This window comes from Schistocerca serialis, chromosome 8, assembly GCF_023864345.2.
Source record: "Schistocerca serialis cubense isolate TAMUIC-IGC-003099 chromosome 8, iqSchSeri2.2, whole genome shotgun sequence".
NCBI lineage: Eukaryota > Metazoa > Arthropoda > Insecta > Orthoptera > Acrididae > Schistocerca > Schistocerca serialis.
Genome location: NC_064645.1, coordinates 317375229 through 317399996, shown reverse-complemented (window position 1 = coordinate 317399996; position 24768 = coordinate 317375229). Strand labels below are relative to the sequence as shown.

The window sequence follows — 24768 nt, the reverse complement described above, 5'->3', positions numbered from 1 at the left end:
CACTATTGATTCTGCTATCAAGTCTGTTGTGGTACTAATTTTTTGTCGACACATACACTGGGAACCACTTTTCACATGCACCTGTAGTTCCCTCTGCATCTGGTCTATTGCGGCCAGGTGATAAATGCAGCCTTACTCGCTGTCCGTGTCACATTCGTACCGATTATTCAAATTAGTTGGCGAAAGCGAGAATTTTTGTGGCAGCGTTAATTTTTTAAGGCACTTTCCTTAGTGTTGCAAAAAAAAGAGATGTAAATTTCGCTAAACTCTCGAGTGATCCCCACGGAATTCTACCATTTCAGTAACTCTGCTCTATTGCAATAAGAACCATAATTCTACTATAGTTAAAATTCTTCCAAAGGGCAGTTCATGTTCTGATAAAATTCGAAAGTACTCGTGGTAAGGACTGATTTTTCTGGAAAGGAAAAGAAGAGAAATATTTTATTAGCATGCACCACGTGAAATGGGGGATTAGCATCGACACTTCAGATGCAGTAATTCGGTATCACATTTAATACAATAAAACGTTTTAGTCTCGAGCGACAGAATTGTTACAGAAAATGAAAATAAGTAATTCGAAAAATACTCCCAGTGGCATGTCGCGGTGTTTGCTGAGATGAACGGGAAGATAAGTGACCTCTTTCTCTTTTATTTCTTTGTTCTTTCTTCAGTTCAAACACCCCCCTTTAAACTTGTCGATTGAACTGCTTCTTTCTTCCTTATCCCCTCGACATTTCTTCATAGATGCACGCTTTTGTTTCTTGTCATGTTCTAACTGGGCTGATACTGCCAAGTTTGTTTGTTTTTTTCTTTTTTTTCAGTCAGTGGGATAACGCCAGATCCTCTCACCCGAAGTTTCATTTCTTTTCTCCTCCCTTCCATGACGTTTCCCTTTTGTCAGGCAGTTTGGTTCAGTTGGGCAAAGGTGGATGGAACCGTACCGACGTTCAGCATTTGCTGAAAACAAGTGAAATTTGTACCAGGATAGACAGCTTATGTGTCTCCTCCATACGAATCCAGTAATTTAATCATAGGACCATTTCTCGTGTGATGAACAATGAGTAACGCCGCAAAGACGGTTGTACTGATGTGCCACTCGTATGCATGAGTGACTTACTGTTATAAGACTGTGTTTATACTCATTCATACAAAGAGAGAGAGAGAGAGGTGGGGGGGGGGGGGGGGGGGGGGGAGAGAGACGTTGCTTATCGTTCTTAAGCGCGCGGAGTGATGAGAAGGCGGGGACGGTAGCTAGCAAGAGGATGCGTGGTGGGGGCTGCAGATTGGCGGGCAGCTGTGGTACAGGACAGGAAACGTAGGGGTCAGAACGCGCATGCGCTCTCGTGCTTAAGCCTGTTCGCCTCTGGAAACCAACGACTCGCCAACGGCGGGCCGGTGTACATCACTGCTTCGACTGCAGAAACTTTGCTTAACATCGGCCTCACAGGTACGGTATTTAGCGAAAATATTTCGCTCCAGCTTTGCACTATCCTAATTTAGCAGGCGCGGAAGATTAGAGACTTCGTTACAAACGCATTGATGCGAGTAAAACCAATAACCCGACGCAACTACAACATTCCACAGGTTAAATATTTTTATTTATTTATTTTTTTCAGAAGGAACATCTTCCTTCTTGTTAAAAAAAAACTTGATTGTTGTCTCAATTCAGGAAATAACGAGTTGGGGGAAAGACACCAAATGCCACTGGGGTAGCTTATTTGAAGAAATTTAACTTGAAAAGTTTCTCTGAAATAGCCGTCCTTGTCCACTTAACCTAGTACATCGTCTGTTATCAATATGACGTCACCAGGACTTCAGTTTCTAACCTCTACGTCTACATCTACACAGTTACTCTGCAAACCGCTGTAAAGTGCTTGGCAGAGTGCTTAGCATAATTCCACATGTTGGAGTTTCTTCTTGATCTAAAAGTGTATGAAGTGCGGGAATAATGACTGGTTAAATGTTTCTGTGTGTTGTACTTTCTTTTTATTTACTTTCATCGTCCGTGGTCAGCGCGATACAGTGTCAATCCTAAGGCTGGGTCGGAGATTTTCTCCGTTCAGAGACTGGGTGCTGTGATGTCCTAATCATCACCATTTCATCCCCATCGGTCGCCGAAGTGACGTCAAATCGAAAGACATGCACCCGGCGAACGGTCTACCCGACGGAGGCCCTAGGTACACGACATTTACATTTATTTTATTTATTTTCAACGTGCCCGTTACAGATTTTTAATGCTATATGCACGTATTATGTATGCGTTTGTGTGTGTGTCGAGAGGGGTGTAGTGTAGTGTAATGTTTTTCTTGTATGATGATGATGGTGGTGATGAAAGAAAGGAGAATGTGAAAGCAGGTGCCAGCACATAGCCTACTTCTCGCAAATAGCGCCAAGCTTAACGTCCCCATGCGTCAACGGAAATTTTTTTCCACCACCTGTATCTCTGTGCTTAGAGTAATTAGTCTAATTCTGTCTTCGTGCTCCGTACGAGAGCGTTAAGTATTGAGCTGAGAAATGATTGCCTCATAATTTTTAGTGTTCCGTACCTCAATCGGAAAAACGGAACCCTTTCGTCTGTCTGTCTGTCTATCTGTCCGACTGTTAAGAACACTTTTGCTCGGGAACGGGCAGTCGTATTTAGTTGTAACAGATTGACTGTATTTTCCCAGTATCCTCACAACGAAGCGAAGGCTGCCACCTACCTTCTGTACAACTGAGCTTATGTTATCAGTCCATTTCATATCTTTAGAAATTGTTGCACCCAGGTACTAATATGAGATGACTAGTTCTAACTGAGAATCATTGATACTGCATTCATTGCATAATGCGCTTTTCCATTTCGTGAAATTCTTGATTTTACTTACGGTACGTTTAAATCAAGTGGCCAATCTTTGCATCCCTTCCAAATGTTGAAAAAAAGGTCTGAGTAAATATTTCTGCTTGATTTTTCAAATATTACTTCATCTTCCTACCTTCGTCACGGAGTTCAGTCCAGTACTGCAGCTTTCTTTGTTCCTCAAATTAAGGCCCATGTTTGATACTAGTTCACTTCTCTTGGTCAGGGATGCCCTTCTTACCAGTTCTTGTCTGCAGTAGGTTAATTTAATAGTGTGAGAGTATAGAATAGGCCATATCTTTAAACGGTCGCCGGCCGCGGTGGCCGAGCGGTTCTAGGTGCTACAGTCTGGAACCGTGCGACCGCTACGGTCGCAGGTTCGAAACCTACCTCGGGCATGGATGTGTGTGATGTCCTTAGGTTAGTTAGGTTTAAGTAGTTCTAAGTTCTAGGGGACTGATGACCTCAGAAGTTAAGTCCCATAGTGCTCAGAGCCATTTGAACCATTTTAAACGGTCCCTTGTAAATAAAATAGTAAAATACTAAAGTCTTCCTCATTAAAATCTTGCTGCGTGTGTCCTCCTTAATTTTTCCAATATTAACGTTTACTTTTTCTTCGTGGAGTTCTAAGGTAAGCCGAATTCTATTATTATACACCGTTCCATGTATATTCATGGCATAAATTTTTCTTCGTGACTTGCCTCCAGCAATCTTTCCAATGACTACTCCCTGTTCTGAAACACTATGAGGTGTTTCGTGTTGTCGGTAGCTTCACTGTTATAATAAATCTGTTACAGAGCTCCTTAGTAATACATTGTGACGAAACGAAGATAAGTTCTGTCGAATACTCTGCATCTCTGATTTCGACTTTGACGGGAAGTGACTTTCTTTTCCTTCACACCGAGTGTCAGGGTGCAGCGGTTACCATCTTAATGATGCTTTCAGTAGAACGGGACTCAAACTGTCCTCTGACCACCCAGATTTATCCATGGTTTCCTTTTATCTATTAATATCAGTATGATACCTTTTGAAAAAGACAGGGCAAGTTTCCACTTCACGCTTGTCGTGTACAACTTATGCATCGTTGTCCATGAGATGTTAAATCCTAACCTTCCTTCTTCCGTTTGTATTCGAAAGGAACCTTTCGGTATAATTATCTTTACCACGTGCCACCTTTCGTAGAGCACAAAACAAATAAGTTAGTTGCTACACGCGACTGCTGACTTCAGAGACTGTTTCGTAAGCTGGTGGAACGCTATCTTTTTGTGTCGCTTAATTCCACGAGGAATTCAAACAGTAGCGAAGCGTTAGTGTGCCTCACACGTGCGTTAACGAGGTCAAAGGCATGTTAAGTGTCTTCACAGTAGAAAATCGTTGAGCCAGGAGAAAGAATGTCAGAAAGTCTTGTTGATATGCGTAAAGCACTGTTCCTTGTTTATTTCTCTAATGATGATACAACTTTTTCATACAATATATTAGTTTGTTTGCTAAAGTAAAATATATAGTACCAGTAACCGACCTATACCAATTCCGTGACGAATCGAACACCCATCAAAATAGCCTCATTGTAAGAAAAGTTAATTTTTCACATATCTCAATGTTTATGATATCTCCTGAACGATGGGTCATACAGTGATGTAAACTTGCAGGTACATTCAGTGGCATATGTGAGTACTTACTACAAAATATATTGTGGATAGAGTTAGTAGCAGAAAGTAACATGTTAAAACACTGATGTTGACCTTTTACCGGATGAGCAGTGAAAATGTGGTTCGCTATAAATTTATTTCTGTTTAATATTTTGTTGGCGGCGGTGTTCACGAGAAAAGATTTCAAATTTTACATAAAGTTTGTGGAAAGTCACAAAGTGCTCTCTTGCACAAATGCTGGATGAATATAATGTGGGTAATTTGCATGCTGTTATATTGATAGTTTCTAATTTGCATGACTTATTGTGTTAAATCTGTAAAGAAAGATTACACCTCTTCACGAATAGATTAGAACAGCATTTAACATTCCTAAACCCCGTCCATGTTTATATGAAATACCGAGAATAACATTTTTGTTCTCCCTAGAAGTCGTTAGACAGGCAATCTGCAAATGAGATCGGGTGATTTTTGTAGACTTTTAGATATTCCCAACCGTCAGTGTTAAAAATGTACAGATACGAGGGAGTGCTGAAAACTAAGTCTCTGATTTTTTACGTTAAAACTCTTAAAATATTTTAAATAAACCAAACGTTATTAACATTCTGCGTGTTTATTCTTCATGTCTACATGTTTCTTTCTCAACATAGTCAGACTAGTGACGAAAACGTATCTCCCTATGAGAGACCAGTTTCTTGATTCCGGCCCTGTAGAATGTTTGACTTTGCTGACGGTGTTACAACCTCGCCTTTGATGACAGCGCTTCGTAACTATCAAAGTTACGTCCTCGAAGGTATTCCTTAAGTTTTGGAAACAGATGAAAATGGAATGGGGCCAAGTCGGGAATGTATAGAGGTCCATTGATGACAGTGAAACCAAGGCGTCGGACTTTTACAGCTGTAGTAGCGCTCATGTGTGGTATGTCACTGTCATGCTGCAGGGCCGGCCGTTGTGGCCGAGCGGTTCTAGGCGCTTCAGTCCGGAATTGCGCGAACGCTACGGTCGCAGGTTCGAATCCTGCCTCGGGCATGGATGTGTGTCATGTCCTTGGATTGGTTAGGTTTAAGTAATTCTAAGTTCTAGGGGACTGATGACCTCAGATGTTAAGTCCCATAGTGCTCAGAACCATTTGAACCATTTTTTAAACTAAACTGACACACAATATTTTTAGCGCAACGCAATCTGACTTTCAGTGATCTCTACAAAAGAATGGCACTGACTAACAATAATTTATTCCTTTCATGAATCACTTACCTCACAAAAATCTTCGTTACTCGAACTACTGCAATACAGCGAGCGCCAATACTGCCAGCTAAATAAAAGATTCTAACTACTGAAGATACTAACTACTGATAGGCATAGTTAGCAAATGAAAGATTTTGATAGAGAACAAACAATGTATTTACCTTAATAGTAATCAAAAGTCATAATATATATATCAGTTCATGATATCCAGTATTACAAATTTACTCTTCCTGGCGGACACACGTCCAGATCGTCCGCTCTTAAAATTCTGCCATCTCTCCCCCCACATCCACCACTGCTGGCGGCTCACCTCCAACTGCGCAACGCTACGCGCTGTTCACATCCAACTGCCCAACACTACAATAGCGAACATTCCAACAATGCCAACCAGCTACAGACTGCACACAGCACAGCCAGTGATTTTCATACAGAGCGCTACGTGGCGTTACCAACATAAAAACCTAAACAACCTACTTACATGGTACACATCGCTGTTCTGCACGCTACAATTCGGAGACCTCTAGCGGTAGAGGGCTGCAAATATGTAGACACGAAGAGTAATGAAGTAGAATGTTAATAACTTTTATTTTAAAAACATTAAAAGTATTGTTATAAAAAAATTAGGATCCTTATTTTTCGTCACATCTTCGTAGTAGAGGATCGTAAGCTAAATACTTTAACATTAACAACTCATACAGAAACTTGAATATTTAGTTTCTGATTGGTGTAAATAAGTTACACGCTCTTTGGTCTTAATGATAAGCGTACAGTATTGTTTCTTATTTGTTTCTGACATGAGATATTAGTCTCCTCCCTGAAATGAAATATGGAGTACCAGTAACCCTTCCACACCATACGGCTACAACTAAGACCCTGAGCAGCTGGTCATTATCACGACTGTCATTTATCAACGCACACGTTACAATATAATCCATTTACAGAACTGAATTATGGTTTCAAAAACATTTGCTCGGCCTGGAATCTCACTGATTGCAGCAGAATTGTCTTCAGTGATGAGTCCTGTTTCGAACCGAGCCCGATGACAGCGAAGACGTCTCTGGAGACGCCCTGAACAGCGGTGGGATACTAAGCCGACTGTTGCCCGCCATACTGCCAAAGAACCAGGAATGGTGGCCTGGGGTACCGTTTCTTCTCATAGCAGAACCCCTTTGGTTGTCATCCTCGAGGTGTCATCCTCGCCACCCTAGGCACAGTGATTTTTATTATTATTTTCGACCACAATGGCTATGTTTGTGAACCGTGACTGTGTGGGATAATTATTTGTTTCTAATTTCTGCCGATGTAATAAATATTATATCGGCCAAACAGGTAGGAATTTCAGAACCCGATTCAAAGAACATTGAGAGTGCTACAGGCTTGATAAATGTAACAAATCAGCAGTAAGGGCACAGGCCACCCTTTGAAAATCGAAGATAACCTCGAAATTTTACGCAAATTAGGAAAAAGTAAAAGAATGGATGTCATGGAAGAAATGGAAATTTTCGTACGTAATACAAAGCATGGAGATAACATTCTTAACGAAGTAACCGAATTCAAAAACTCAAAATTCTTCATCAGTCTTAAGCCAGTTCTAACTCAATAGAGTCAAGAGATGTCAATGTAAATAACTGACTACAAATCTGTCAGTACCAAGAATATCGATACAAAATCTCGATAATCGATACAGACTCACATGCTACAGTCCGCCATCTTGTGTTGTGTGCATTATGTCGAAGCAATTTGTGCAGTGAATTACGTTGGCAATCAGTGACAAAATACAATCTGCAATAGTGTAATTTCAATCAACAGCTCCGCTATTACACCAGTGATGCAAGTGAAGCAGCAAGATGATGAAATCGTAAGTGATCAACTGTCATATAAAAGCCTTTCACACTATTTTCGTAACACATAACTGATGCATATCTACCTGCATCCTATACAGGCTGTGATATCATACATAGTCAACTACAAGGAAGAAAACCAGCAGAAGACATCACTGATTTCGATTTCTAGCCATACACTGCCCCCACCCCCAAATGCCACACCAGCCGCTACAGTAACAAACAACAGACAGAGAGTTCTAAATTAATCTAGTTTAAGACTGTTTCTTTTTAAGTAACATTTCTTTGTATATATGTATAAACGCCTGAAGATGAACAGAACATGTTCGAAACGCATTGTACTATGTTATATTAAACATATAATAAAAAAGTGTCTTGGAGCAGAAATTAGAAATCAATAACAGTCATTTTTATCTCTTTTATTTTTTAACTTTCTTTCTTTCTCCTTTTCTTTATCTCATTGTAGCACATGCAATATACGTTCACAGTTATTTGCTGCATAGATACCAATCTCCGTCTTCCTCTTCAGCTTTTACCCTCTACAGATCCCTCTAGTACCATGGAAGTTATTCCATGATGTCTTAACACATGTTCTATAATCCTGTCTGTTCTTCTTGTCAGTGTTTCCCATATACTCCTTTGCTCGACGATTCTATGGAGAACCTCCTCATTGCTTAACTTTATCAGTCCACGAAATTTTTAACATTATTCTGTAAAACCACATGTCAAATGCTTCTATTTCCTCTGTTTTGATTTTTCCCACACTTCATATAATGTTATGCTCCAAACGTATATTATCAGAAATTTCTTCCTCAAGTTAAGACCCATGTTTAATACGAGGGGACTTCTCCTGGTTGAGAATGACATTTTTGTCAGTGCTACTCTGTTTTTTATATACTCTTTGCAGAGTTTTTTTAACTTCGTCATCACCAGTTATGATGGTAAGTTTCTCACTGTTCTCATTTCTGCTACTTCTCATTCCTTTAGCCTTTCTTTGATTTACTCTCAATTCATATTCTGTATACTCATTAGACTATTCATTCCATTCAACAGATCCTGTAATTCTTCTCCACTTTCCCTGAGGATAGCAATGTTATCAGCGAATCTTAGCACTGATATCTTTTCACTGCGAACCTTTCTTTTATTTCCGTCATTGCATCTTCGACGTATAGTTTGAACAGCAGGGGTAAAAGACTAGACCCCTGTCTTACACACTTTTAAATCCGTGCTCTTCGTTCTTGGTCTTCCACTCTTGTTCTTCCCTCTTGGCTCTTGTTCATATTGTGTATTACATCTTTCCCTATAGTTTGCCTCCTATTTTTCTCAGAATTTCGAACATCTTGCGCCATTTTACATTGTCAAACGCTTTTTCCAAGTCGATAAATCCTATGAATGTGTTTTGTTTTTCTTCAGCCTTGCTTCCATTATCAACTGCAACGTCAGAATTGCCTCTCTTGTGCCTTTTGCCTTTGCTAAAGCCAAACTGATCGTCATGTAACAGAGCCCCAATTTCGTTTCCATTCTTCTGTACATTATTCTTGTCAGCAACTTTGGTTCGTGAGCCTTTAAAGCAGCGTATGTACGTCAGTTTTTAAGCTAACTGGATGGTAATTCTCGCACTTCCCCCCAATGATATTAGAAATGGCAATGGAATGTGTCTATCACTTTGTCTTATTTAATTTTAAGTCTTCCAGCGGTCTTTTAAACTCCATTACTGGATCCCATATCTACTTCGTACCGACTTCTGTTTGTTATTCTGTCGCATCATCAGACATTTCCCCCTCATAGAAGCCCTCGATGCACTTTTCCCGATCCACTCTCTTCTCTGCATTTAACTGTGGAATTACCATTGCACTCTCAATATTACCGCCCTAGCTTTTAATTTCACCGAAGGCTGTTTCGAGTTTTCAATATGCTGAGTCAGTTCTTCCGGCAATCATATCTGTTTCGTCCGCCCTGGTAGCCGAGTGGTCAGCGTGACAGACAGTCAATCCTAAGGTCCCGGGTTCGATTCCCGGCTGGGTCGGAAATTTTCTCCGCTCAGGGACTGGGTGTTGTGTTGTCCTAATCATCATCATTTCATCCCCATCGTCGCGCAGGTCGCCGAAGTGGCGTCAAATCGAAAGACCTGCACCAGGCGAACGGTCTACCCGACGGGAGGCCCTAGCCACACGACATTTTCATTTCCATATCTGTTTCGATTTCTTCTCATTTTTCATGTAGCCATTTCACCTTAGCTCCCCCACAATTGCTTTGTATTTCATTCTTAAGTGACTTCTATTTCTGCATACCTGAACAGCATAATGGAATGCACGGCGCTATATCAACGATATTCTACGCCCCGTTTCGTTGCCCTTCAAAGCAAGCCATCCTGGGCTTACGTTTCAGTAAAATAACGCTCTTCTGCACACGTTGAGAATTTCCACTGCTTGTCTTGCTGCTAACCAAACCCTACCCTGGCCAGCAAGGGCGCCGTATCTCTCCCCAATTGAGGACGTTAGGAGCATTTTGGGCAGGGGCTCCCAACCAACCAGGGATTTTTGAAGATCTAACTCGACAATTTGGCGAAATTTGGCACAGTATCCCTCAGGAGGACAACCAACAATTCTATTAGCCAGTGCCAAGCCGAGTAACTTTTATAAGAGTCAGAGGTGGATCAACATTTCATTGAATTGTTCAATTTGTAAAGCTCTTCTCATGAAAAAATCATCGAATTTTTCAGAGATTGTAATAATTTGTTTGTCTGAACATGTAGATCATATCTACAGATTTCCGTTTTACTGAGATAAATTCCTTAGTGGTGAGTCGTTATTTTTGTCTTAGAGCGAACAGAAAATTCCATATCATCAAAACAAAACTTACACACCTATGACCAATTCAAATTATAATCCTCCTTCTTCATTTGTGGAGATTTTTGTGTATTTATGGATTTAAAACGCTAGTTATAAACGCGCTTTTACGGCGAACAGAGGAACTGTAAGATTATATTTTAGTTTTAACAGGGTTCACAGCCGCCACGAATTGTCTAAATGAAAACATTTTACCATGCCACCTGTCACTGAATGGTTTGAAACGTTTTTTTTTTTTTACTTTGCTTTTATTACTGCAAGTTTCGGCTGTGAAACCGCAATTGAACAGACCTGACAAAAATTCGGAACTCTCATCAAATCACATAATAGTAAAAATGTAGGGGCTTGACCGGACTTCTCACTTACGAGTAAATATCTGATATCGTGTGTATCTCGAATAATAATTTACAGCATACACTAAGAAGTGTAAGAATGTTCTTACCATTGTTGAATTTGATGAGTGCTTTAACTTTAATTCATTTACGTTCAATTTCATGAGTAATTATGCTACGCACTCGTTTGAAACTGCGCAGTAATAAAAGCAAAACAAATGATATTTGATTCCATCCAATGGTAGTCCCTTAAGATTTTTTCACGTTATCGTATGAAACAGATAAGTTAGGGATACACAGAAAACACAGTGGTTTCAGTAGCAGTGCTCAATACATGATACATAGTCTTGTCACTGGTCACACAGTGCAGGAAATGAGACATGGGTGAGCAAGCAGTCAGGCTGGTCCTAACGCCAAGGGAGCTCTATATCTGCCAGTCAGTGTCATTGTGCCTCCATCATCCAATAGAGCGGCCGCAGTTCTCAAGGACGCTGCAAAGCAAGGCAGCGCGACACCGTGGCGGCAGCTGTCAAGCGCGGACGTTGACGCCTGCCACTGAGTGCGAGTACAAAGCACGTGTAAACCTGTAAGATAATGTAGCCCCTGATGTCTTAGTTATTTTTTGACTCTTTCTCATTCTGTAAGAACGGAACATGTCCGAAAGAACAGATACCATTGCTTATCTTGCAGCTCTCAAAGAATGAAATTATAATGAAATCCAGACCATTAGCTGCTTACAGGTGTTGATAAATATCAATGGGGACGGTTGAAAATGTGTGCCCCGACCGGGACTCGAACCTAGGATCTCCTACTTAAATGGCAGACGCTCTACCCGACTGAGCTCTCGAGGACACAGAGAACATGTGCGAAAGAACAGATACCATCGTCATAAGGCTTACCAGCCAATGATCTTCTTCAGTGCGGATGCACTCACGTTACTAAACTCTTACGGGAATCAGTAGATTGACTGCCACGAGCAATGTGTATAATGGTCAGGGGCACCACAAATGTAGTGTGTGGGCTACGGTCGCAGGTTCGAATCTTGCCTCGGGCATAAATGTGTGTGATGTCCTTAGGTTAGTTAGGTATAAGTAGTTCTAAGTTCTAGGGGACTTATGACCTCAGTTGTTAAGTCCCATAGTTCTCAGAGCCATTGTAGTGTGTGGACAGTAAGTTGGAAGTGTGGGTTTCAAGGGGGGGGGGGGGTGCCAGAGATGATGCCCTGCAGTCGCACTACCTTCTGTTTTGTTTCCTCGATCGATGGCTATAGTTCCGCTTCGAGCGGGAAGGTTCTTGTTTATTTCACTTGCTGCAGCGTCGCTTATGTGGAGTTTTCCTCGATAGTGTTGTTCTGTCTGCCGGGTGAGTCGTAGCGCCTCTGCTCCGTCTTACTGCCTGTTTGTGTTCGTCTACTTGCAACGGCGTCGGCCGCTCCGCTATGGCTACTATGGTTTCCACGTGTATTCCACGAAAAAGCACTGAGAGCTTTACTTTCGATGAAACAATGCAACACGTTCAGCCCGGGTCTCCAGAAATGCGGTTTGTCGATACAATTCACTTGATCTTTGATCAGGTCCACACCACTTACGTTCATGCAGACGAGTAGCCTACGTGTTTACGTGAAGTTTATGGATCCCCTTCACGTTGAAAGATTATTGTCCTGACATGGTTCTCAAGTCCCGTTCAAGCATCGCAATAATTTCGTTAGTATGGTGTCACTCGCACATGCTGAAATCGAATATACCAATGTTCGAATGTTCAACCTCCCGCCGGAAGTTGATGACAACTTCCTAAAGGTCATATTGACTCCTTATGGTAACGTGAAAATGTCGTTCGTGAACGCTGATCTACACAGCGCAGATTACAGTGTTACAGTGGAATTCCTTTCATGGAAATGCATGTCATATGCAATATTCCATCACATTTATAATTGTGTGGTTACCTCGTCCGTGTCATGTGTACTGGTCAAGGGAACGTGCTTCCTACGAGGGCAGTTCAATAAGTAATGCAACACATTTTTTTTCTCGGCCAATTTTGGTTGAAAAAACCGGAAATTTCTTGTGGAATATTTTCAAACATTCCCGCTTCGTCTCGTATAGTTTCATTGACTTCCGACAGGTGGCAGCGCTGTACGGAGCTGTTAAAATGGCGTCTGTAACGGATGTGCGTTGCAAACAACGGGCAGTGATCGAGTTTCTTTTGGCAGAAAACCAGGGCATCTCAGATATTCATAGGCGCTTGCAGAATGTCTACGGTGATCTGGCAGTGGACAAAAGCACGGTGAGTCGTTGGGCAAAGCGTGTGTCATCATCGCCGCAAGGTCAAGTAAGACTGTCCGATCTCCCGCGTGCTGGCCGGCCGTGCACAGCTGTGACTCCTGCAATGGCGGAGCGTGCGAACACACTCGTTCAAGATGATCGACGGATCACCATCAAACAACTCAGTGCTCAACTTGACATCTCTGTTGGTAGTGCTGTCACAATTGTTCACCAGTTGGGATATTCAAAGGTTTGTTCCCGCTGGGTCCCTCGTTGTCTAACCAAACACCATAAAGAGCAAAGGAGAACCATCTGTGCGGAATTGCTTGCTCGTCATGTGGCTGAGGGTGACAATTTCTTGTCAAAGATTGTTACAGGCGATGAAACATGGGTTCATCATTTCGAACCTGAAACAAAACGGCAATCAATGGAGTGGCGCCACACCCACTCCCCTACCAAGAACAAGTTTAAAGCCATACCCTCAGCCGGTAAAGTCATGGTTACAGTCTTCTGGGACGCTGAAGGGGTTATTCTGTTCGATGTCCTTCCCCATGGTCAAACGATCAACTCTGAAGTGTATTGTGCTACTCTTCAGAAATTGAAGAAACGACTTCAGAGTGTTCGTAGGCACAAAAATCTGAACGAACTTCTCCTTCTTCATGACAACGCAAGACCTCACACAAGTCTTCGCACCCGAGAGGAGCTCACAAAACTTCAGTGGACTGTTCTTCCTCATGCACCCTACAGCCCCGATCTCGCACCGTCGGATTTCCATATGTTTGGCCCAATGAAGGACGCAATCCGTGGGAGGCACTACGCAGATGATGAAGAAGTTATTGATGCAGTACGACGTTGGCTCCGACATCGACCAGTGGAATGGTACCGTGCAGGCATACAGGCCCTCATTTCAAGGTGGCGTAAGGCCGTAGCATTGAATGGAGATTACGTTGAAAAATAGTGTTGTGTAGCTAAAAGGTTGGGGAATAACCTGGTGTATTTCAATGCTGAATAAAACAACCCCTGTTTCAGAAAAAAAGTGTTGCATTACTTATTGAACTGCCCTCGTATGTAATGAAATTGAACACGTTCGGTCTAATTGTCCGCAGAGGGTTTTTGTATTAAAGCCGTCATTAGTGCTGCGTCGCAAATTGAAGGTTGCTGATCTTGTTCCTTCCAATCCCGCCATCGGACCTTCTTCTGCTTCGGATTATAATGAACAAACAGTCAGTTCTGATGATCGTGTCAATTAATTTCCGCCCTTACCTCTGCGACAGGTTCAGAATCCTATTGGCTCCAGGATAGAACCTGTAACGGTGACAAACAAGCAGCTTCGCACCCAGGACGGTCATGGTGAGGATTTGGCTGTGCCTTCTGTGCTAACGTCCTCCGCTTCGATTATGTCCCGTGCTCCTCATGATGCTACGATACCTCCAGTCCGTGGTACTGCGAGTGGCGAGGAAGTTATCTCCAGCATCCCTCCTGCTCGCAAAGTGGCTACTTCTGAGCTGCCTGTGTGTGGAGAGGGAGCGGAGTCCCCCCCTTCGTCTTTGTGTCCTCCGTTACTGAGATGACGCAATGTCCTCTTGCTCCTTAGTCTTCAGCCGCCGACGGTTTCCTACATTTTTCGATTATAGCAACTCCTGAGGAGTATAAAATCAGCGACCAAGTATCACCTGTCGCATTGGCAGTTCCACAGAATGCTTCCCCTTTGGTGACTGGAACTGCATTACACGACCATAGTTCTGAGGGGCAGGAAGCTGTGCCTATGACCCCTCCCACACCTCCATCTGCAGAGGCCACCATCCGACGTAGCAGACAGAAGCAGCGTATACAATCGACTGTGTGGTGGCACGCAAAAAATCTAAGAAAAAAGGCTGTGATGACGGGAGTTCTGGTTCCCCGATGTCTGCTTCATCTATGGATTCCGCAGTGAACTTTGATTCTCAGCTGTCTAGCTAATTCAGATGTTCCATACATCCCTGTATAGCTGTGATCAATGACCCAAGCCTACACGTTCCTTTCCTTAAACGTTAATCGTGTGGAATCACAATTGCAATTGGCTACGCTGCATCAGTTCATTTATGATTCATGTGCTGACATAGTCCTCTTACAGGAGGTGCTATTTAGGCGTATCTCCTTACCTGGTTTTCGTGTGATCTATAATATAGCACAGAAATATTCTACAGGGACCGCCTTATTCTTTCACGAAGGCATTCCTATTGCTGAGGTGGAAATGTTGAATTCTGGCAGGGAAATATGTTATCAACTTTTTAATCTTGATTCTTTTATATGCTCCTTCTGGCACTGGTTGCACAGTGGATCGTTCGCGTTTTGATAAAGAGGATATTGTTTATCTGTTGCATAAGAGTCCTCTGGGTATTCTGTTGGGTGGTGATTTTAACTGTGTATTGCGTCCTGCAGATCAATCTCCAAATTTTAATTTCTGTCGCGAATACAATGAATTGGTCTACTCCTTACACCTGTAAGACGTCAGTAGTAGGCTAGTGGGGTTACGAGCGCAATTTTGATATCAAATTTATATGCAAATTAATTAAACTGATCAATTCATCAGCCCTGCCCTGCCCACCCCCGCCGATCCTCGCCCACACAGGCCCAACCCCGCTCCTGACCACGCCCACCCCCACCCCCAGATGACATCATGTGTTTTTCTCGGCCTGCACGTGTGCCCCAGACCCTCCCCCTTCCCCCTCCCCTCCCCAACCTCCTCCTCCCCACAACCTACCCTAATGGTGGAAATTTTGAATTTTGGCAGGAATTTCGAATTTTAGTGGGAATTTCGAATTTTGGCGTGAATTTCTATGTCACAGGGCTGTGCTGACATCCCAACCCACCCAACTCCCCACCCCCACTTGGGAATTGACAGGAATTAAAATTGGCAATACCTTTTCTAGGACTCAAACCCGGGTCCTCCTGGGCAGAAGGCCCAACTATAAACCCCTAATACAATTAAACCACCTGAAGTGCTTGGAATTGATGGGAAATTAAAAATTGCTATACCCTTTCTGGGGCTTGAACCCAGATTCTACTGGATTGAAAGCCCAAGTGCAGCCCCCTAACACATGGAAACTGTCCAGTTGCGGGAGACGAAGGTTAGCTTAGTGCACTTTATTGATTTTGGTTGGGCAACTGACGCAAATATCGATCCTAATTACATAATTAATCACAAAGACTGGGGCTAATAACACAACTGTATTAACTATATACATAGCGCTACACAAGGAAGGCATAAAGCGCAATAAAGCTCAAAAACTGACGATATCACACAACTGGTGTTATCCTGCTGGGAAAAAAATTTCACAATATCACTCGAAATTAGCGACAGACACACTTAAACACTACTCTACACCTACAAGCTGGTGGGAGAAAGGCAGGGGTGTAAGGTACTATCTTTATTCTTTTTGGCAGGAACAATATTCAACAGACGAGATAATGGTGTTGACTAAGAGGAGTTTAAAAAGTGCATTACCTGTAAGCATACATTATCTGTCATTGTCTGAAGTCAGAGTTCGCTACAGATGCTTGCTCAAAAACTACTCACAGACCAGGTAACCGATTCCAAAACACGATATCACAACTGGTGGAAAAACCAGCACTCGTAATGAACAGGTCAATATGCAGCACATGCACTGGGGAAAATAGTCATCCTAAAAGACTACAGAGGCATCGGCAATTGAATATGCATTTCCCTCAATAGGCGTCCGCAAACTGCCGAAAATCGAGGCCCTTTTCCCCCCTCTCTCCACCCCTCCCTCCCTTCCTCCATCCACCTACAGGGGGACACAGCCTTCTTCAATCAGCCAGCTGCTCCGCAGAGCATCTCGTAGTTCCTCTGCACCCTCGCTACCGTCCCTTATGGTGCCATCCTCTGCGGTCACGGCCGCACTCGGCTTTCCACCATCTGGCCGCCACCTTGGAGCCCCTATGCACCACCCCTTACGCGGAGAGTGGCTGTGTCCTGTACCTCTCACAGTAGACGTGCCCATCCACGGCCCATGCACAGTGTTACAGACATACAGAAAACAGAGCAAACATGCTGCAACTGTAGAATATGCAGTTGGAGGTGACTGCTTGCATTGGAGTACAGTGCCATCCTATGCCACCCGATCAGAAAAATAGTGTATTTGCGCTAGGTGTTGGCAGCTGTACTACATTTACAAGCAATTTTCTAACACAGAACGATAAGTGATGTCGTGATCACATGGATAGAAGTGCGTAAAATCGATAAAATAACGGAAAATACGTATAAATTGAGTGAAAATACGTCGAAATGCAGGGAAATTGAGGGAGTACTTACATGTCTTCTGACTGGTGCAAAACAGTTCTTGTACATGGGAACGAGTATATGACAGCAAGAGAAATATGGGAAACGTTGAGATGAAAGCACCAGGAATCAGGGAAACAATCTTTTATTTTTCGTCGAGGGAGCAATCTACTATATGTCTGTTGAGGTAATAGTGACACGCGCGAGTTGACTGTTGTCTTTGAAGCTTTCCTGGAATGAAGAGAACCATCTTCCTCTAAACTTACTTGCATATGCGTTAAAGTATGACACAGAGTGGATACAGTGATCGATTCAGATGAAGCTGTAACGAGGTATGATTTAATGGTAGACTGATGATGCATTCAAAGAGAGAGGGACATGTTCCTGTAGGTCATTTGACCATTTTTTTCCGTTGCTCTGTCGGGATGCATCTGTTGTGTGACATAACCTGCATTCGACTCGCATACAATTGCATGTTCTGTGAGTGACGTAGAGCACTGTCTACTTGCGATCATTATCTGCAAACCTCTCTGTCAGCAGAGGATTCCCATCCTGTTTCGACACATTGCTCTAGACGAACGAAGATTTATGCGACGTATTCCATTCCTCTGCAGAATCTCGGGCATAAAATCGAGTCTTCAGTTTCATAAATATGATGATTCTAAGTTAGTTACCGGTGTTTGTGAGGTATTACAATCCCCGTGTATACATCTGCTTGACAGATGTCCTGCTTATGGAGTTGGTGGCGGAATGGCGTGTAATTTCACTTGTCAAACACCACTGCAATGCGTTTGTCCCTTTTTTTTTTGTAAGAGGCATTCCCCGTTACTAACGATCATTTTATATAGGACTGATGCGAGGCAGTGTACAAAGTATGTTAGAGAAGAAAAAGCAATGTATCAAACAGCGAAACAGGGGCCCTCTCCTGCGACTGATAACATGTGGGGGAAGGTTATCGTACTGTACAGGCGATGAAAATTTACACCGGTGTGTGCAAGGAATGTCAATCGCTGGCCACCTGCCCCAATGGATAAATATTTAATAGCATCGCTCCATATTCTAGATGCCGGCACATAGATGGTATTCGTTTTCGATATATTGGAAGACAGAGATGCAGTAACAATTTATCAGATGAAAGTAATGGAGCTTTTACAGTTCGTAGCTTTTCTCTGGTGGATGGCACAGAATGACGATGATAGAATGTTTGGGTGATAGACGTGAATGGATCCTGAGGGACGCGGATCTCCTTCGATGTCGAGTCTTCCAAATTTTCACAATAAGAAACACCACCGTAAATGTTTGTACTGTGTTTTGTACTACATTGTGTTGCAGGAGCAGGCTTCATTTGGCGCTGACCCTACACATTGTAAATGGGTGGCAGAGCTATGAAAACATGTTCCCACTTCCATCGAGTGGTCAAAACACGCTCCTATAGCATTAACTCAGCTTGCTCTGTTTCTACACACGTTGCAGAATGTGGTAGATATTGCTCTCTCCGACTTCTCGGTAAAATTGTTGAAATTGATCTCGCTATCAACTGCAGTGTGTATTAAAGTACATCGCTCCATATCAATGGCGTCTTTCCCATCCCGACCATCCACTGGGTACACTGTTGATCACCACATAATGATTGACTGACACCACTCCGTTGAGATGGAGGGAACCTTGACGGAACACTGGATATCTGTTATTTGTCACTGTGGAACGTGGGATTAAATGTAGAGGTCATCACCTTAATACCGTTGTTTGGAAGCGTATCTCATTGGTACAGGCCGCGCGGGATTAAACGAGCGGTCTGAGGCGCTGCAGTCGTGGACTGTGCGGCTGGTCCCGGCGGAGGTTCGAGTCCTCCCTCGGGCATGGGTGTGTATGTTGTCCTTAGGACAATTTCGGTTAAGTAGCGTGTAAGCTTAGGGACAGATGACCTTAGCAGTTAAGTCCCATAAGATTTCACGCACATTTTTTCATTGGTACAGACAAGTCCTATTTCCATATGCTGCGATGCCCTCCACATGTTTTTATTTTTATTTTTCATCAGTAAGATAATAGTACCACTATTTATTTGTACTACCTCATGCATGTTGTGAACAGCATCTTTTGGCGATAGTGAACACCATATCAGTAATCATGTTGTTTGTTGTTGTGGTCTTCAGTCCTGAGACTGGTTTGATGCAGCTCTCCATGCTACTCTATCCTGTGCAAGCTTTTTCATCTCCCAGTACCTACTGCAACCTACATCCTTCTGAATCTGCTTAGTGTATTCATCTCTCGGCCTCCCCCTACGATTTTTACCCTCCACGCTGCCCTCCAATACTAAATTGGTGATCCCTTGATGCCTCAGAACATGTCCTACCAACCGATCCCTTCTTCTGGTCAAGTTGTGCCACAAACTTCTCTTCTCCCCAATCCTATTCAATACTTCCTCATTAGTTATGTGATCTACCCATCTAATCTTCAGCATTCTTCTGCAGCACCACATTTCGAAAGCTTCTATTCTCTTCTTGTCCAAACTATTTATCGTCCATGTTTCACTTCCATACATGGCTACACTCCATACGAATACTTTCAGAAATGACTTCCTGACACCTAAATCAATACTGGATGTTAACAAATTTCTCTTCTTCAGAAACGCTTTCCTTGCCATTGCCAGCCTACATTTTATACCCTCTCTACTTCGACCATCATCAGTTATTTTGCTCCCCAAATAGCAAAACTCCTTTACTACTTTAAGTGCCTCATTTCCTAATCTAATTCCCTCAGCATCACCCGACTTAATTAGACTACATTCCATTATCCTTGTTTTGCTTTTGTTGATGTTCATCTTATATCCTCCTTTCAAGACACTGTCCATTCCATTCAACTGCTCTTCCAAGTCCTTTGCTGTCTCTGACAGAATTACAATGTCATCGGCGAACCTCAAAGTTTTTATTTCTTCTCCATGAATTTTAATACCTACTCCGAATTTTTCTTTTGTTTCCTTTACTGCTTGCTCAATATACAGATTGAACAACATCGGGGAGAGGCTACAACCCTGTCTTACTCCCTTCCCAACCACTGCTTCCCTTTCATGTCCCTCGACTCTTATAACTGCCATCTGGTTTCTGTACAAATTGTAAATAGCCTTTCGCTCCCTGTATTTTACCCCTGCCACCTTTAGAATTTGAAAGAGAGTATTCCAGTCAACATTGTCAAAAGCTTTCTCTAAGTCTACAAATGCTAGAAACGTAGGTTTGCCTTTCCTTAATCTTTCTTCTAAGATAAGTCGTAAGGTCAGTATTGCCTCACGTGTTCCAGTGTTTCTACGGAATCCAAACTGATCTTCCCCGAGGTTGGCGTCTACTAGTTTTTCCATTCGTCTGTAAAGAATTCGCATTAGTATTTTGCAGCTGTGACTTATTAAACTGATAGTTCGGTAATTTTCACATCTGTCAACACCTGCTTTCTTTGGGATTGGAATTATTATATTCTTCTTGAAGTCTGAGGGTATTTCGCCTGTTTCATACATCTTGCTCACCAGATGGTAGAGTAATCATGTATATGACTGCAAAATGAAGGAACAATGCTTTTCAAAACGGAGCACCGAGACATCCACTACCCTCTCGATGATTAGATGAGATTACATGTACGGGTCATCACTTTGGAGTAGCTTTTGGAAGCACTCTACAATACCGCAAACTCTTCCAGTTTCCACGTTTTTGTCAATGAGAAACATCGCCTTTGTGTTTTATTTTTACCAGCCTGTGTTGTAGTAGCTGTAGAGATTAAACCATGTGATGTTCAGTGTTCTGTGAGAGCCAGAGGATCGAAACGTGTTAATGTCGTTTAGCAGCAGCTGACACGGATCTAAAAGTCATGGTAGAAAACACAAAGTGTATGGCTGTGTACACTTATTGGGTGAGTTACAACCGAAAAAAACAATGTATTAAACTGCTTATGAAGGAACAGTACAGGAACCCTCTCATGTGATTGATGGTCTGTTGTATATGGTCATCCTACAGTACAGGTGATGAAACTTTACACCGGTCTGTGGAAGCGACTCCGATCACGAACAGCCTGCTCCAATGAATCAATACCTGCATATTTAATAGGATCTCCACATATGTTTGGGTGATTGACATGAATGCACCCTGAGAGACACAGATCTCCTTTGGAATGTAGTACCTGTATGTAGTTTTGAGATGTGTCAAAATGCAGTAGCAAACTCTTTGTCCTTGCTCCGTGCCACGTATGTTGTGTAATCTTCCTAATTTTCCCAACAAGAGACACCACCATAACTGCTCTATTTCTATTACCTCGTGTTGCGGGGGAAGCTTCTTTTGGTGCTGGCCTTACAAACTGTGCACGGTTGGCGGAGCTATGGCAGTATGTTCCCATTTCAACCGAGTGGTCAAATGCGCTCATGTCGCATTTACTCAGATCAGCCCATTTCCCCACAGGATGCAGGAGGTCAAAAATATAGAGCTCTCTGATTTCCGTACAGGTCAGACTTAAATTGGGACGATCACGTAGATAAGGCTGTAGGGAGGGCAGGGCAGAGACTTAGGAGCAGTTACAAGATGTGGAGTGACTGTCTAAAAACAGCGCTGGAGTTCTTGGTATATGGGATCCTTAGCAGATAGGTTCGAAAAAAGGTGACTCGTTTTGAGGTACGAGAGTGGCAAAAATATTATTCACCAGTGACTGTAATCATTAAAAGACGTCTCTACTGGATCCAAAGCAAATATGTGATTGAATGGATAGACTTGATTCCAAATTGCGGACAGCATTTCGGACAGCATTTCTGCCTAAAAGTGTAACACTATCAGACTTCGTGTGTGCCTGTAGACGCAAGACCGCTTTTTATGCAGGATGATGGTAACACTGTTTTTAATAGCGCGGTCCTTACACGAAATGTATGTTGTGGGTTGTCGAATCTCTCATTGGTCAACTTCAGATGTCATTTCTCAATAGTGTTCCTTGAAAAGAACATCGTGTTCCCTCCATGGATCTCCAGTTGTCCTACTTGGAAAGTGTAATCCGACTGCTGAAAAAAAAATACTTGCCATACAAAGTGACTCCCATGATCAATTTAATTAATTAGCCTATCAAATTGATATCAAATATGTGCTGCTTGGCAGCAAAACCGGCCGGTGTGGCCGAGAGGTTCTAGAATCTTCAGTTTGGAACGGCGCTACTGCTACGGTCTCAGGTTCGCAACCTGCCTCGAGCATGAATGTGTGTGATGTCCTTAGGTTAGTTAGGTTTAAGTAGTTCTAAGTTCTAGGGGACTGATGACCTCCGATGTTAAGTCCCATAGTGCTCAGAGCCTTTCTTTGACAGCAAAGGACGGGCAGCAAGGATGCTCGGCATAGCAGCTGGCCGTTTCAGGAAGCCTGTGCCCCCCCCCCCCCGCCCCCCTCCCCAATAGGTGAATGGAGGGAGGGAGGAGTAGAGGGGGACTGAAGAGGGCCTCGATTTTCGGCAGTTTGTGGACGCCTATCGAGGAGAACGCATGTTCAACTACCGGCCCCTCTGCAGTCCTTCATGATGACGATATTCCCCAGTGCATGCGCTGCATTATGACCCGTTCATAATGAGCGAGGGTTGTTTCACAACAATTTCGACGTGTAATTAAAACTGTGACGCAATTTTTTCCATCAGTTGTGGTATAATGTTTTGGAATCGGTTACGTAGGCTGTAGGTGGTTTTTGAGCAGGCGTCTGTAGCGAACTCTGACATCAAATAACGATAGATACTGTATGCTCACAGGTAATGCACTTTTTAAACTCCTCCCGGTCAACACCAGCATCTTGTCTGTTGAACATTGTTACTGCCAAAAAGAATAAAGATAGTACCTTACACCCCTGCCTTTCTCCTGCCAGATTGTAGGTGTAGAGTTGGGTTTGATTGTATCTGTCGCTAGTTTCGAGTGGTACTGCGAATTTTTTCCCAGCAGGATAACACCAGTTGTGTGGTATCGTCAGTTTTTGAGCTGTATTGCGCTTTTATGCCGTCCTTGTGTAGCACCATGCACATAGTTGTGTAATTAGGCCTGAAGTTTGTGATTAATTACTTAATTAGGACCAATCTTTGCGTCAGTTTCCCGACCAAAATAAATAAAGCACACTAACCTACCCTTCCCTCCCGCATATGAACTGTTTCCATATGTTATGGGGTACACTTGGGCTTTCCATCCAGTAGAATCAAGGTTCGAGTCCTGGAAATGGCACAGCCATGTTTAATTTCCTGTCAATTCCAAGTGCCTCTGGTGGTTTTATTGTGTTAGGGGGGTACACTTGTGTCTTCCGCCCAGGAGTACCAGGGTTCGAGTCCCAGAAAGGGTACTGCCAATTTTAATTTCCTGTCAGTTCCTGGAGGGGGGCGGGGGGGGGGGGGGGTTGCTGGTATGTCAGCACAACCTTCTGACAAAGAAATTCCCACCAAAATTCGAAATTCGTTCTCTCACGAGAAATAATGTACGTATCGTATCGGAGCAAGCTGCTATTGTGCGTGTCTTACACCAATAATATGTAGACATCTATCACATCGAAGAGTCCATCGCAATGCCTTACAACCCACTAGTCAGTATCTTCGATACGACAATTACACCTGGACGTAATGAAGTGATCTTAGCTGCATTTCAGTTTACAAACTTATTATGGGATCGCCTTCCAAAAATCTCTGAGTCTTCCCAAGGAATTTTACGTGCGCTTTTGGCCACTCTTTCAAATGAAGTGTTACAGCATAGAGTAGTGCCGACCTCGTTCAAAGTGAGAAAAATTGTTTTAATCCTGAAATGCTCTGGACCAGCTTCCCCTGATAGCTTTCGCCCATTTACTTTGTTAAACTTCGATTATAATACTGTGGGGAGGGCAGTTAATAGTAGGATGTTGCCAAACATCAAAGCTGCGTGCCTGGTCTTACCATTCTAGTGTCGTGAAACGGTTTTGGTTGCTGTTGTAACGTCCGTCCCTTGTGGCCTTGCTTTCCTGGACTTTTATATGGCATTTGATAGCGTTAATCACGACTTCTTGCTTCGGATTCTGGAGGCATTTGGTTTTACTGTTGGCACACGGCGAGTGCTCTCAAATCTGTTTACAGGTATTTCAGCTTCAGTGGTAGTTAATGGCCAACTGACGCCCCCAATAAATATCCATCGGGGAGTGCCTCAAGGAAGCCCTCTGTCAATGACTCTGTTTGTGTTGTCTCTGGAGCCCCTACTTCGGATGTTAGCATCCCAGCTGAACGGTTGGACGCTTTCCGGAGGGACTGCAGCCGCTCTTGCATACGCGGATGATGTGATGGTTCTACACTGCAGTTCTGCGGAGATATCTCGACTGAAGGCTATAATCGATGATTATTGTGGGAGTTCAGGAGCACTACTTAATTAAGGTAAATACAGGCTTCTTACTTTACGAGGATTTGATTACGCAGTTGTTCCATGGGCTACTGTGGTTGATTGGCATACATCTCTCGTCATCATCGTTGATCGTTGTCCAC

The 24768-nt window shown here is 43.0% G+C and overlaps 1 protein-coding gene across 3 annotated transcripts in view; it reads left to right on the top strand.

Annotated features, from left to right (window-relative positions):
* The first annotated feature begins 1315 nt into the window (after positions 1 to 1315).
* The window catches only part of LOC126416410 (sodium-coupled monocarboxylate transporter 1-like), a 253907-nt gene continuing 230454 nt past the window's right edge, over positions 1316 to 24768 (top strand). The window contains exon 1 of one of the 3 annotated variants that reach the window (XM_050084124.1): positions 1316 to 1447. The gene's annotated coding sequence lies outside the window, so the exon portion shown is untranslated. The remainder of the gene's footprint in view (positions 1448 to 24768) is intronic. The other 2 variants (XM_050084122.1, XM_050084123.1) reach the window with 2 other exon arrangements.